The sequence below is a fragment of the Gavialis gangeticus genome, unplaced genomic scaffold (assembly GCF_001723915.1).
Source record: "Gavialis gangeticus isolate Ggan-Ray unplaced genomic scaffold, GavGan_comp1, whole genome shotgun sequence".
NCBI lineage: Eukaryota > Metazoa > Chordata > Crocodylia > Gavialidae > Gavialis > Gavialis gangeticus.
In genome coordinates this window covers 7,279,121-7,292,600 of record NW_017729003.1, presented here as the reverse complement: position 1 = coordinate 7,292,600, position 13,480 = coordinate 7,279,121, and positions in this window count along the sequence as shown.

Sequence of the window (13,480 nt, the reverse complement as noted above, 5' to 3'; positions counted from 1 at the left end):
GTGCTGTTCTTACTGCCTCCCAGCTTTCACCAGGCTATTTTTACTCCATATTCTGACTAGCCACTTCCTCATCCTGAATTCACCAAGCTGCCCTGTCCTCCCCCAACATACTTGCCTTCAGCTATCCACACCTCCCTCTGTTAAGTGGCAAATGTTGGCACATGGTGATCTCGATTCGGGTTGAGGTGGCTTAAACTAAGCTGCCTAAACCTGAGGTGGGTCCTGTGAATGCTTGTTACTATATGCAACTATTTTGGGGTGCCTGTACATGTGTAGGAATGCTTTCTGACATGCTGTAATTACAGTGAGATGGAACAGACTTGATTAAATCAAGCCTGCTAATTAGTACACTCCAGCAGTCTCCATGTCTTGTGTATTCAGTGTCCACATGCTTTAAAATGTTGGCAGAGGCAGTTTAACTAAAGCTTGTTGAATGAGTGTTAGTCAAAAAGTGACCCCACCATTATTTTGAAGCTTAGGACACTGAATACAGGAGATGCTATGGGCTCTTTAGTTAGAGAGGCTCTTGGGGATGCCCCCACCCCCAAAGCATGTTTAAAGGTACCCTGTATTCCTTTCTTTTCTGGATAGTAATACCATATATTAATACCAGTTTCTGATATAATAGAAAATTAGGTTTAGAAGAGACCTCAGGAGGTCATCTAGCCCAATCCCCTGCTCAAAGCAGGATCCTCCCCAAGTAGATCATTCCAGACAGGGTTTTGTTGGCTGGGCCTTAAAAATCTCCAAGGATGGAGATTCTACCACCTTTCTAGGTAACCTGGTCCAGTGCTTCATCACTCCCCTACTGAGAAACTTTTTCCTAGTATCCAACCTAAACCTCCCTTGCTGCAACTTAAGACTGTTGCTCCTTCTTCTGTCACCTGCCACCACTGAGAACAGTATAGCTCATCTTCTTTGGAACCCCCCTTCAGGTAGTTAAAGGCTGCTATCAAATCCCCCCATAGTCTTCTCTTCTGCAGACTAAATAAGCTCAGTTCCCTCAGCCTCTCCGCAGAAGTCATATGCCTTGGCTCCTTAACCACTTTTGTTGCCCTCTACTGGATTCTCTCCAATTTGTCCACATCCTTTCTTAGTGGGGGGCCCAAAACTGGATACAGTACTCCAGATGTGGCCTTACCAGTGCAGAATAGAGGGGCATAATTATGTCCCTGTAACAGGCTGGTCTTTTAGGGTCGGGTCTCAGTGCTGGCTGGCCACCTGTTCAGGATTAAACCTCTGCCTCACTTCCCTGCCATGCCTTCATAAAAAATAATGTAATTGCTATTTCTAAGGCAAGAGGCTGCCCATTGCTTGCCCTTCTGATGCCAAGGGCCTTGGTACATGCTCCGACCTCACCTTTCACATCCCATGCCTTGCAGATATTTCTGGCCTCCTTTCTTGTGCACACACTGGGCCTTCTATATCTGGCCTAGCACCCGGCCTCCAACCTGGGGCACGCACCAGCCCTTCACATATGTGGCCTAGCACCCAGCCTCCAGTTGGGTGGCACCACTGGGCCTTCACCCCAGGCCAGAGTAAGTCTGCTTTGTCACATGCAGTAATCAAGCATTTTCTTATCCAGTAATTCTGTTTCCTCATTTAGGTCCACTCATCTTTTCCATCCTCAACTGGGCCATTTATGTACCAGCCACTTCACTGGGCTGCTCTACACACTCGGTCCCTAACTAGGCTTTCTGCCCCCTCACTAGGGCTGCACTCAGCCCCACTCCTGGCTGTTTCACTATTGCTCAGCCCTCACTGGGCCTACTGCCCCCTTCCTTGGGCCACTTCTCTTGCTTATCACCCTTCCTTGGGCTGCTGGAGTCTTTCACCCAGTTGGGCTCAGGTGGCTACCACCATGCCTGGCCCCCTGCACTGGGGTCTTTCACCCTATGGGCTCAGGTGGCTGCTGCCATGCCTGGCCTCTACACTCAGGCAGCTCCTTTACAGCCTGGAGCTGCCTGGCCTACTCTTCTCTGGTGTAGGTAACCCATCCATTGGCAGGGACTAGGGTTTTCCGGTTCCCCTCCTTGCCTTCCACCAGGGAGGTAACTGGCCTGGCATTTCTGGGGGACTGTTCTGCCACAAACAGCCCCACCAGGCCACCGATTCCCAGCAGGGTGCAGTTTAGGTCATGCCCAGGACCAGGTGCCTCCAAACCTTTCTCAAAGCTCCTGCCCTCCAAGGTGTTCCAGGAGGGGCTCAGCCTGATGTTGCATCCTTGCCTGCTCAGATCAGACTGCTGCTTCTCTCTCCGAGGGGCTGGGTTCAAAAGGAGGCTGCTCTGCTCCATTAGCCATGGTCCTCCTAGGGTCATGTGCTAGCACCCACCTGCTCCACTGCCAACTTGAAACTTTAAAGTGGCAGGCACTGTCAGTGTGCTGCCACAGTCCCTCAATCTGCAAGCAACATTTTTACTAATGGTGCCCAGTTTGTTTTTAGCCTTCTTGGCAACAAGGGCACACTCTTGTCTCATATCCATCTTATTGTCCACTGTAGCCCCCAGGTCCCTTTTTGTAGAGATCTTGCTTAGTCAGTTGGTCCCAAGCCTGTAGGAGTGCCTGAGATTGTTCCATCCCAAGTGCAGGACTTTGCACTTGTCCTTGTTAAACCTCATGAGATTTCTTTTGGCTCTGTCCTCCAATTTGTCTAGGACCTAGGTCACTCTGAAACCTAACTCTACCCTCCAGCATATCTACTACTCCCTCCAGCTTTGTGTCATCTGTGAACTTGGTGAGGGTGCAATCCATACTATCTTCCAGATTGTTAATGAAGATATTGAGCAAAACTGGCCCTGGGGACTAGGGCTGTGTGAGGCTTTGGACTGTGCTTTGGATCTGGAGAAGCTTACGAAGCTTTGGCATCCTAAGCAGCATGTCCAGATTGAAACGCTGGCTTTGTTAGGCTTTCTGAAGTGGTTCAGCACTTCTGAACTGCTTCAGAAGAGCTTTGGAGTCGCTTCGGAGATCCGGCCATAGTATATAATGGGGAATCAATGAAATATCTATAACTTCGTTATGTTTTGTCTGATTTGGATGAAATTTGTAGGGGTGATAGCCTCTGCTAAGCCCATGAAGTCTGCCAAATTTCAAGAAAATTGGTGCAGGGGTTCAGGGGAAACTGCACCCCAAATTTGTGAAAGCAAAACTCATGTCACATCTATGTGTTACAACACAGGGGGGTGAAAACTGCAGGGGTAGCCCCTGGTGAGACCACAACACCTGACAAGTTTGAAGAAGATCGGTGCAGGGGTTTTGAGGGGACTGTACCTCAGGCTGCTGACAAGCAAAACTTGTGACATAGATGACCCTGTGTGTGTTAAGGTGCAGCGGGCTGAAAACTGCAGGGGTGGTGGCCCCTGCTCAGGCCACGAAGCCTGCCAGCTGTCAAGGAAATAGGTGGAGAGGTTTGCGGGACACTACACCTCAAGCTGTGAACAAGCAAAACACGTGACATGGGTGACAGTGTGTGTGTTAAGGCTCAGCAGGGTGAAAGCTGCAGGCCTGCTAGCCCCTGCTGAGGCCACGAAGCCTGCCAGCTGTCAAGAAGATAGGTGCAGGGGGGTTCTAGGGCCCTGCACCCCTAGCTGCTAACAGACAAAACTCGTGACATGGGTGCTTGTGCAACTGACTGTGTCTGTCTTGGGGCAGTTGATTGTATTGATTATTTCCTCTCCTTAGTCTGTGGTTTTGTAGGTGTTAATCCATGCTCATTATGTAGTAGCTAATTACTGTGTATTAAACTGGTCCCTGAGTGAATCATGAGTAATTGGTAACACAGTAGCCTAGCATCCCCGCCTGCAGTAGTTCCCACCCCCCCCATGCCCCAAGACAGACACAGTTGCACAAGCACCCATGTCATGAGTTTTGCATGTCAGCAACTAGAAGTACAGGGCCCCAGAACACAGAAGCCCTGCACCTATCTCTTTAGCAGCTGGCAGGCTTTGTGGCTGCAGCAAGGGCTACCACCCCTGCAGCTTTCACCCTGCTGCGCCTTAACATGCAGTGTCACCCATGTCATGAGTTTAGCCTGTCAGCAGCTTGAGGTGCAGTTCAGCCCAAACCCCTACACCTATCATCTTGAAACTTGGCAGGCTCTGTGGCCATATTAGGGGCCACCACCCCTGCAGTTTTCACCCCACTATGGCTTAACACATACACGTGACATGAGTTTTGCTTTCAAGAATTTGGAGTGCAGTTTCTCCCAAGCCCCTGCATCTACCTTCTTGAAACTTGGCAGAATTTATGATCTCAGTAAAGGCTACCATTCCTGCAGGTTTCATCCAAATAAGACAAAAAAGAACACAGTTATAGATATTTCATTGATTCTCCATTATACCCTATGACCAGATCTCCAAGGCTGCTCTGAAGCTTTGGAGCCGCTTTGGCCAGATCAAAGTGGGAACCTGGTCCAGAGCTCTGGATCGGATCCTTGGCATCTGAAGCAGCCAGATCTGAAGCCAGACTGAATAGCTGCCTACTCTCACAGACCTACTAGGCACTGCACTTGATACTGGCTGCCAGCTGTACCTCCAGCCACTACTTGTTGAGCCCCATAATCCAGACAGCTTTCTATCTACCTTACAGTCCATTCATCCAGCCCATACTTCTTCAGCTTGCTGGCAAGAATGCTGTGGGAGACAGTATGAAAAGCCTTGCTAAAGTCAAGGTATATCATGTCCACAGCTTTCCATGCATCCACAGAGCCAGTTATTTTATTATAGAAGGCAATCAGGTTGGTCAGGTATGACTTGCCCTTGGTGAATCCATGCTGACTGCTACTGATCACTTTCTTCTCCTCTAAGTGCTTAGAAATCACTCCAGTCAAGAATGAAATCTGCATTCTGTGTTCAACCTGGTTTCATGCAAATTTCTAAATATATCCAATACAGATTTGACATTGCTGATATATCATAATATGTAGGCATGGTGCTTTAGGTTTATGAGGAAAAAGAAAACCTAAATGAATATGAAGCAACATTTTTTTTCTCTTTTGTGTTAGATTTCACAATAGTGATCATTACTATGTTCCAAGCTACAATAAAATAGTGCAAGGGTCTCAGTCAACAGCATTAAACTAAAGTACAAGATAAATTTATATCTTTTCAGCAGGGCTGAAGTTCTCAATTAGTAGTCTTTAAAACAGGCATTTTGATGCTTCCTTTGCCTGAATATGCTACAATTAAAACACAGTAAATGCTCCAAGCACTCAGTTTACTTAATATATGAACTTATATTTAGCAGATGAAATAATAATGCAGTACCTTTTTAAAACAATACAGCTAATCCTTTTAGCACAGTAGATAACCCTAAATACATTTGTTCTGAGAATTCAGTTGTTTTAATGATTCTTTGTTTTCCACTCACTGAAATACCAGCAGAAGTAACTGTGCTCACAGCTGTAAAACAATTGAAATAGTGAAACCATGTGCAGGTATGAATTAAAAGCATAAAAGTAAGCAGCAGTAACTAGATACAGTAAGGAGACTGAAGGTAAAATGGTAAGCTTAACCCTCACCTAAGTATGAGGACAATCTCAGTTATCAACAAGAGTAATTTTTCAGTTGAATATATGTAAGGATCTGTACCACACTTATCATTCTTAATTGGAAGTTTGCATCCAGCTTCATGTACATCCCAGGGAAAAATGACTTGCTCTTTAATGTTGTTTTAACCCAATGTTCTTCCCATCTAATTACTTATTCTATATCAGCATGGCTGCTTATCTTCAAATTTTATCACAGTCTGCTCTTAAAAGTTCATAAAAACTGAAAACATTTTCAAATTGTAGCTAACTTACTTTAATGGTGCAGATTTAATGATACCAGTTTACAGGCATTAAAAAAATCATATGCTAATTTTGGTGTTCATGAAAGAATTACAACATTGACATGAAGTTCCTGATAGTAGGGAATATATATTTCAGTCTTGAACGTTATATGTTTACTATAACAGAAGTGGATTCCCTAGCAAAAGTGTTGCCAATTTTCTGTCAAATTGTTTTGTTTTGTGGTTATGTCATTAAAAGTGTCCATAAAACTTATTTTACTTGAGGTGCTAGTTCAGCTCAAAATTATGGATCTATTTGGTTAATTACAGTCTGTGATATTAAATGTAATTTCCTCATTTTTTTATTTTTGATTTTTTATGAAGATTCAATTGAGAGGGGATCTTTTCATGAGGAATTTTTTCCTAATATAACCTTGAACATGAAGACAACTTGTGATAAGTATCAAATCCTGTTACTTTTGGGAGGTTCATGATGCATCATGATTTTTTTTCTTGTGTTTTACTGTACTAATATGGCATGTGTGGTTTCATTGGAAAGCCAATGTTACCCTGTATCTATTGATGTTAGTGTTATCACAATATAGATTATGTTGTACTGTCTGTATATGTTTTTATGGTTTTGGATATAGTTTAGTCAAGGAAAGGGAGTGGGCAGATTGGTTAAATCTCTCTTGCTATTGTGACTCTAGAGCAAGAAGAATGCCACTTCTAGGTACAGAAAGAAAGGGCATCTGTAGCAAAGGCATCTGAGAGGAATCACCCATTCAGTGAAAGAAATGCTAGGTACCTTAGACAGACCAGAATTTTCTAGAGCTGGGGTGCTCAGCCCTGAGCCCACAGATCCAGCCTGCAGCCCTGTGTTACCTGGCCTGAGGGGCTTCCAGAAATTTGGCAGGTGGAGAATGGTGGCATTGCTCCCCATCCCCACCACACACACATTTTTGGACCCATGTGGAATCCTGTGTGTTGGGATTGAATACTTGATCCCAGCATTCAGGACTGTGCAGGGGTGCTGCTAGCCCCTGGGGTCCAATCCCAGCAGGCAGGGGGCTGGGAGGAAGTGCTGGGCTCCTGGGAACCAATCGCACCATGGACTGATCCTGTCCCACTCATTTGGCCTGCTGGGCCAAAAGATTGAGCACCAGTGTTGTAGAGAGGTCTGATGATGGTTGAGAATACTGGTGATGGTCAGGGGCTGGTTGGAAGGAGTTTGGCAGTCACCAATGGGCTAGGAAGGGCCAGAGGGACCCCAGTGGTCAGGGCTGACAGAAATCAGAAGGAAGGGTGATTTCTCATGGTGATGGCAAGGCTCTCAGGAAGGCTAAGATGAAGCTGGATGAGAAGGTAAGGAACTTTTCTTGTTTGCTTTACAGTTCCTAAAGCTATAGTCTATTTTCATTGTGTAAACCTGTTAACCTGCTACTTACTGATCAACTGTGTGAAGTGTAATTTCCAGGCAAGTGATATTCCAGGCTGGCCCTCTCCACAGAATTCTTTAATGACTCAGTGGGGTGGCTTCCTGGGGTGGGCAGAGATTTCCTCAGTACAGCTTCAGATCCAGTGTAATGGCAGTGAAGCTGAGGCCTGCTGGGGTAGGGGACTATCCTAGTGACCTCAGTCTGTTCCTTCAAGCAAGTGGCATCACAGTGGAGAGAAACTCAAGGATCTAGGGGTGTCCTGCAGTCATGTTTGTAGAAGATGAGAAAAAATACACTTGCTAAGTAGTCATTTGCCCATGGGTAAACAAAGGTCACTGTAGGTGAAATAAGTAAGAAAACAAAGGTGAAAAGTAGACAACAAATTAACGATGGTTGGTAGAAGGGATCCATTTTATTTTCATATATTCATAGTTTCATAGGTTTACAGATTGTTAGGGGCTGGAAGGGACCTCGCAGGATCGTCAAGTCCAAACCGCCTGCACTAGGCAGGAAAGACAACTGGGGGATTAGGTGACCCCAGCGAGGTGACTGTCCAGTCTCCTCTTGAAGATTTCCAGGGTAAGTGATTGCACCACCTCTTGAGAGAGTTTGTTCCACAATCTAGACACCCTGACTGTGAAGGAGTTTTTCTTAGAACTGAGCCTGAAGCGGTCTTCTAGGAGTTTGTATCCATTACATTTGGTCTTCCCCAAGGGTGTTCACTCCATAGAAAGTAACTTGAGATTGAATGCACGATGAAGAATAAAATTCCTGTATTGAATAACATAATGAGTCCAATCTTGCAGTGGATCCATTAAAAGATACCACCCACAAAAACCCTTGCCTCTTGGATAATGATAAAAGTAACTTATTTGAGAGTAGTCTTGTCTAGTTGTTGATCCTTCACTGATTGATTTGAAAAATATGTAGTTTTGGAAGCAGATTCTAAAAAAACAAATGGCATATAGGAACCTTTACTCTTAATGTCCTACTGCCCTCACTGGGACAAGATGTCTGAACAGTGTCCTGGGTATGACTGAGGACTGCATTCTACTGAGGTTTAGGGTCACTGTGGTGAGACTGCTCCTGGTGGAATAGCCCCTAAGAAGTGCCACCAGGGCCAAACCCCATAGAAGGGCAAGTCTGGGGCACACTAAAACTCCAGCCCCTGCTGCCTTGTGAGTTATCCCTTGGCAGGTAAAGGCTAGGGTTGCTGACCCCAAAATAAAAGTCAGGGCAGGGCCAGACTTGGCCAGAGTGGACAGCTACATCTGGCTCCCTCTGGAAAGTCCTCTCTGGTGTATCAGGTGGACAAGCAGATATGCTCATCTCTCTGGCTCTGAAGGCAGATGGCAAGAGCTGTGTGGATGGTGTAGGGTATCAGTTCAGATGCAGCAGGACCTGATAGCCATTCACTGCATCCAGACTTGCCCACAGACATCTTGACACTGTTGTGCCACTGGATTCAGACAGGCTTGGACAAGAGAGTAAGAGTGGGGGTGACTCTGCACACCTTTTTTTTACTTAAATCCAACTCATGCACAAGTCATGACATCATCTATATCCCCCCTTAGACACACTCAAGTCCTGTGGTGATAGGCGAGTACCAAACTAGCAAGTATGGATACTGCAAGAGCTGTAGCTGCACACCCATGCACAGGTGGCTCAGGGCAGAGGGCTGCTTGTCATTGAACTTAAGCAGCAGTGGAATTTGGCAGCCCCCTGGGTGACAGACTAGCCCTATTTAGGATCACACTGCTTACCTCTGTAGTACAAAGAAGGGGCTAGAAAAGTTGCCTTCAATATTATCTGCTTTAACTCTAGTCAGCACGTTAACTTTAGTCAGCATACTGTGGCTGATGGGGCTCCCATTACAGTGGTTGAAAATAACATAAAAAGACAAAAAATACAAAAGTGACACCATTCACTGTCGGTGCTTGGAGGGTTCACGTGCTAATGGACTGTACTTCCATCGTCTGGGGAAAGATGTGCAAATATCATCAGTGCCTAAGCACCCACCATGGGCAACCAAGATGTGATTAAGGAAAAAGTTTATGAAGACCTGAAGTCTCTTACTGAGAAGTGTTGAAGGCAGACAAGCTCATTATTCTTGGTGACGTTAATGTTAGAGTTGGTGCAGATCACCAGGTATGGCCAGGTGTCACTGGAAAAAATTGCCTTGGGAAATGCAACAGCAATGGGCTTCTCCTGCTGAGGAAATGCACCGAGCTTGACCTCCTTATCAGCAACATAGTCTTTCACCTGCCAAACCATAACAAGATGTTTTGGATGCACCTATGCTCCAAGCACTGACATCTAATTGGTTACACCATCATCAGGAGAAGAGACAGACAGGATGTCAGAGTGACACAGCCTGTGGCAGGTGCAGAGATCCCACCTCAGGAAAACAGCTGGGTATTTGTATCCCACCACTATTTCCACCACGTGAGGCGGGCCAGTAGGGGGCACTCCTGTGTTGAGCCGCCCACCTCCCTGCGCCCGGCCACCTTCCAGGCTCCGAATGCCTCCCTAGGGGCGCCTTACGTCCAGCCGACCCCTCTCCCGGAGCACACTCGCTAGTCTGGGGGTAACGTGCCGCCACCACCCCAAGAATGGACTGTCTCGCGGCCCTGTGTCCTTGGGGTAACACAGGCCTAAAGTCCCACGGGTACTCGACCCAGTACAGGCACTTGGGGTACTTCCCCAAGTCCGGGGGCAAAAAGGTATAGTCTCCCTTAGTCCACAGACCTAAGGGGTCTCTTAGGCATAATTTAGACCCACCCCTCAATAAGTCTCCCACACCAGTCAAAAAGGAGAACTTTATTGATTACAGGGGGTAGGGTAAACTAGGGTACAGGATAGAGCAATATCTAGAAATCCTAAAGAGCAAACAGTCTGGCTGTGGTAGCCTTTTGATTACGCATCTGTGATACTTCCAGCTAAATATCTAATCAGATTGAGTAGCTTACTCACAAGCATCTTCCAAAGGCAGGTGAAGTTTCCCTTTGGAGGCAGGCGGTTCCTAGCTCGTGAGTTTGGGGGGAGAGAGCCAGTTTCAGATGTTAAGGCTTCTCTGTCCCCTGCCTGGCTGCTGCGTCACCTCATGGCCGGAGAGGAGAGCCCGCCTCCTTCCCCGTCCTAACTTATATAGCCCCTGTGACCTCATTCACCTGGGCCAGCGGAGGTCAGCCCCAGTTGGCTGTCAGCCAACCAATTTGAAATGCATCACCTGTTACCAGGCAGATTCCAGCTCCCCAGGTAGATGTCCCTCACCCAGGTACCAGTCACGTAGGCAGAGGGAGCAGGTTTCCCTCCTCCCTCAGGAATGCAGCCAGCTCAAGTTCCCTAAAGAGACAGGCTGAGGGTGTGGTCCCCTGTGTGCTGGGCCCATCCTAATTGAATGGTCACAGCACAGAGGTTTAAATCACAGTGTCACAGGGCAAAGATTTTTGGGGAGAAACCAAGGTGGCTTTTTGCCACGCAGGCCATGAGACATCCCAAATGCTGGGCTGAACACAGGCTCATAGTCTCCAGACTAAATATCTGGATATAACCTAGTAGATGATGACAGGCCAAAAAAACACCCCAAAAGCTCAGAGTCTCTAAACTGAAACAGGAGAATGTGAAACAGGCATTTGTTAAGGATTGTGCAGCCAACTAGTAACAATTGATGTAAACTCCAATAACATCAAGGAAAATTGGGCATCCTCCAGAGACTCTGTGTACTCAGCTGCATCCAATACCTTCAGTCTCTCCACATGTAAACATCAGGATTGGTTTAATGAAAACGATACTGACATAGGAAGACTACTGAATGAAAAACATGGGCTCCATAAGGCTTGCTTAAAAGCTTAGAAGTTCCACTGACTCTTCAATTTATATCTTCACTGACTGCCTGTCTTGCATGCATACCAGCCCAGCCTCTGGCTTCTTTACTATTCATTCCATTCAGGAAGAGCACACACCAACACCAGAGGCTTCCTCAGCCTGATGAAGGGTTTTTAAACCCAAAAGCTTCTACAAGTTTTTTTCCCCAGCTATTTAAGTTGGTCTAATAAAAGACATAAGATTCACTCAAAGAACCTCGTCTGCCTACGCCTAGAACACAGCACTTTAACATCTAAAAAGGCAGCCTTCAACAACAAGAGAATTGTCCAATGAAAACTCAGAGAGATGCAAAACTCATGGCTGAGCAACAAGGCAGATGACAATGAATTATCTGAACCCTTCCCAGTCACCAATGGAGTCAAGCAGGGCTATATGTTGGCCGCAACCTTCTTCAGTATGTTGTTCTCTGCCATGCATGCTCTTGTGACTGGGACACTGGGATTGACATCATACACTGTATTGATGGCAAGCGCTTTGATTTGAGGAGACTGCAGGTGAAAATGAACTTACAGGCAGTGATTGTTCATTGTCTTCTATTTGCTGAGGATTGTTCCTCTAATGCCAAATATGAGTGTGACATGCAATGGATCACTTCTCTTCAGCTTGTGACAACTGTGGTCTTACAATCAACACTAAAAAGACAGAAGCAATGAACCAATCTGGACCCATAAAGCCTTATATAGAGCTTACCATCACAGTGAATGGCCAAACCCTCCAGGCAGTGGACAGGTTTACCTATCTCAGCAGTACACTGTCATGTCCAGCTACATCTATGATGAAACCAATGTGAGAATTGCCAAAGCAAGCATGGTCTTCAGCAGACTATGTGCAAATGTGTGGGAGTACAGAGGCATCAGTAAACAAACAAAACTGAAAGTCTACAAAGTCATTGTATTGCCAATCCTGATGTATGCATGTGAAACCTGGATGGTCTACATATACCATGTTATGAAGATTAATCACTTCCACGTGGAGTGTCTAAGGAAACTGCTGAAGATAAGATGACAAGACAAGGTCCAGACACTGAAGTTCTTACATGGACAGGCATTCCAAGCAACCATACTCCGTTGATGAAATCATGAAGGAGATGGGCAGGTCGTGTAACCAGGATGTCAGATGAGCAACTGCCAAAAATTTATGGTGAGCTAAAGGAGGGAAAGGCCAGAAAAAATATTTCAAGGACTCACTCAAGTCATTCTTGAAACATTTCAACATTGAACTGAAGTCTTGGGAAAATCTCACTCATGATCATTCTACCTGGAGAGGCCTCATCCATACTGGAGCTGCAGTCTATGAGTGGAGGAGAGCTGCTGAGGCTAAGCAGAAGTGTAATCTGTGTAAATCTCACAATAGTAGCACATCTGCTGTTGAGCAAGCAACCCAAAGCAGCATCTCTTGCTCAGTATGCCACAGACAGCTCAAAGCATAAATTGGCCTTATCAGCCACTCACATGCTCACAGAAACCAACCAACCAGTGACCAACCAGTCATGGTCATCTTCAAATTGGAAGGACAAACAACATGTATGAATAAGGATGTGTGAAACTAGACCAGACTTTTCTTCTGAGAAGAAAGATGATGAAGGAAGAACCTGTGAATGAAGATCAAGTATGCCAGCATCATAAACAGTCTTAACTGGTGTCACTTCTGCTCCCAGTGATAGCAATAAAATAACTCCAACTGACTTAAATTGAATCTGATCAGCAGGGATCCTGGTTTTCCTTGATTTAAAAAAAATCCCCAATTTTCAGTTAAAAAAAAAAGAAACCCCAAATTCACATTTTTTGTAATTACAATGAAACGATGAAATATATATCTATATATTAGTGGTGTTTCATTTAAATCACAGAAAAATGTGGATTTGGAGTTCCTTTTTTAACAGAATATTGGGGATTTTTTTAAATCAGAGAAAACCAGGATCCTTGCTGATTAGGCTGAAAGCATTTATCTTTTTTTTTAATGTTAACTTTTTCCTAACACATTCAGGAAACAGCCCTGTTTTCATGTAAGACTGTAGTAAGGATTTGTTGATAGAAAACTGACACTCAAGGGCTGGGGACAGAAGTTACACAAACTGGTTGAAGTGATCAGAAATTGGTTTAAACCTGTAATAGAACAGAGGTTCAATTCACATAAACCAGTTTCAAAATGACTGAACCTTGTTTAAGATAAACTTGGTTGAATGGAGTATCAGACTTAACTGATTGAGGTCAAACTGTTTTTTGGAACTTCTGTCCCAGGCCCCTTCCTGGTTTAAGTTAAATCAGAGTCCCCAAGCATTCCAGCATGATTTGCAGCCCTGGGCTCAGCTATCTGTCTGCTCCAGAGACCAGGGTTGGCACCACCCCTTTGCTCTCTAGCCAGAGCGCAGACAAGGGGGCG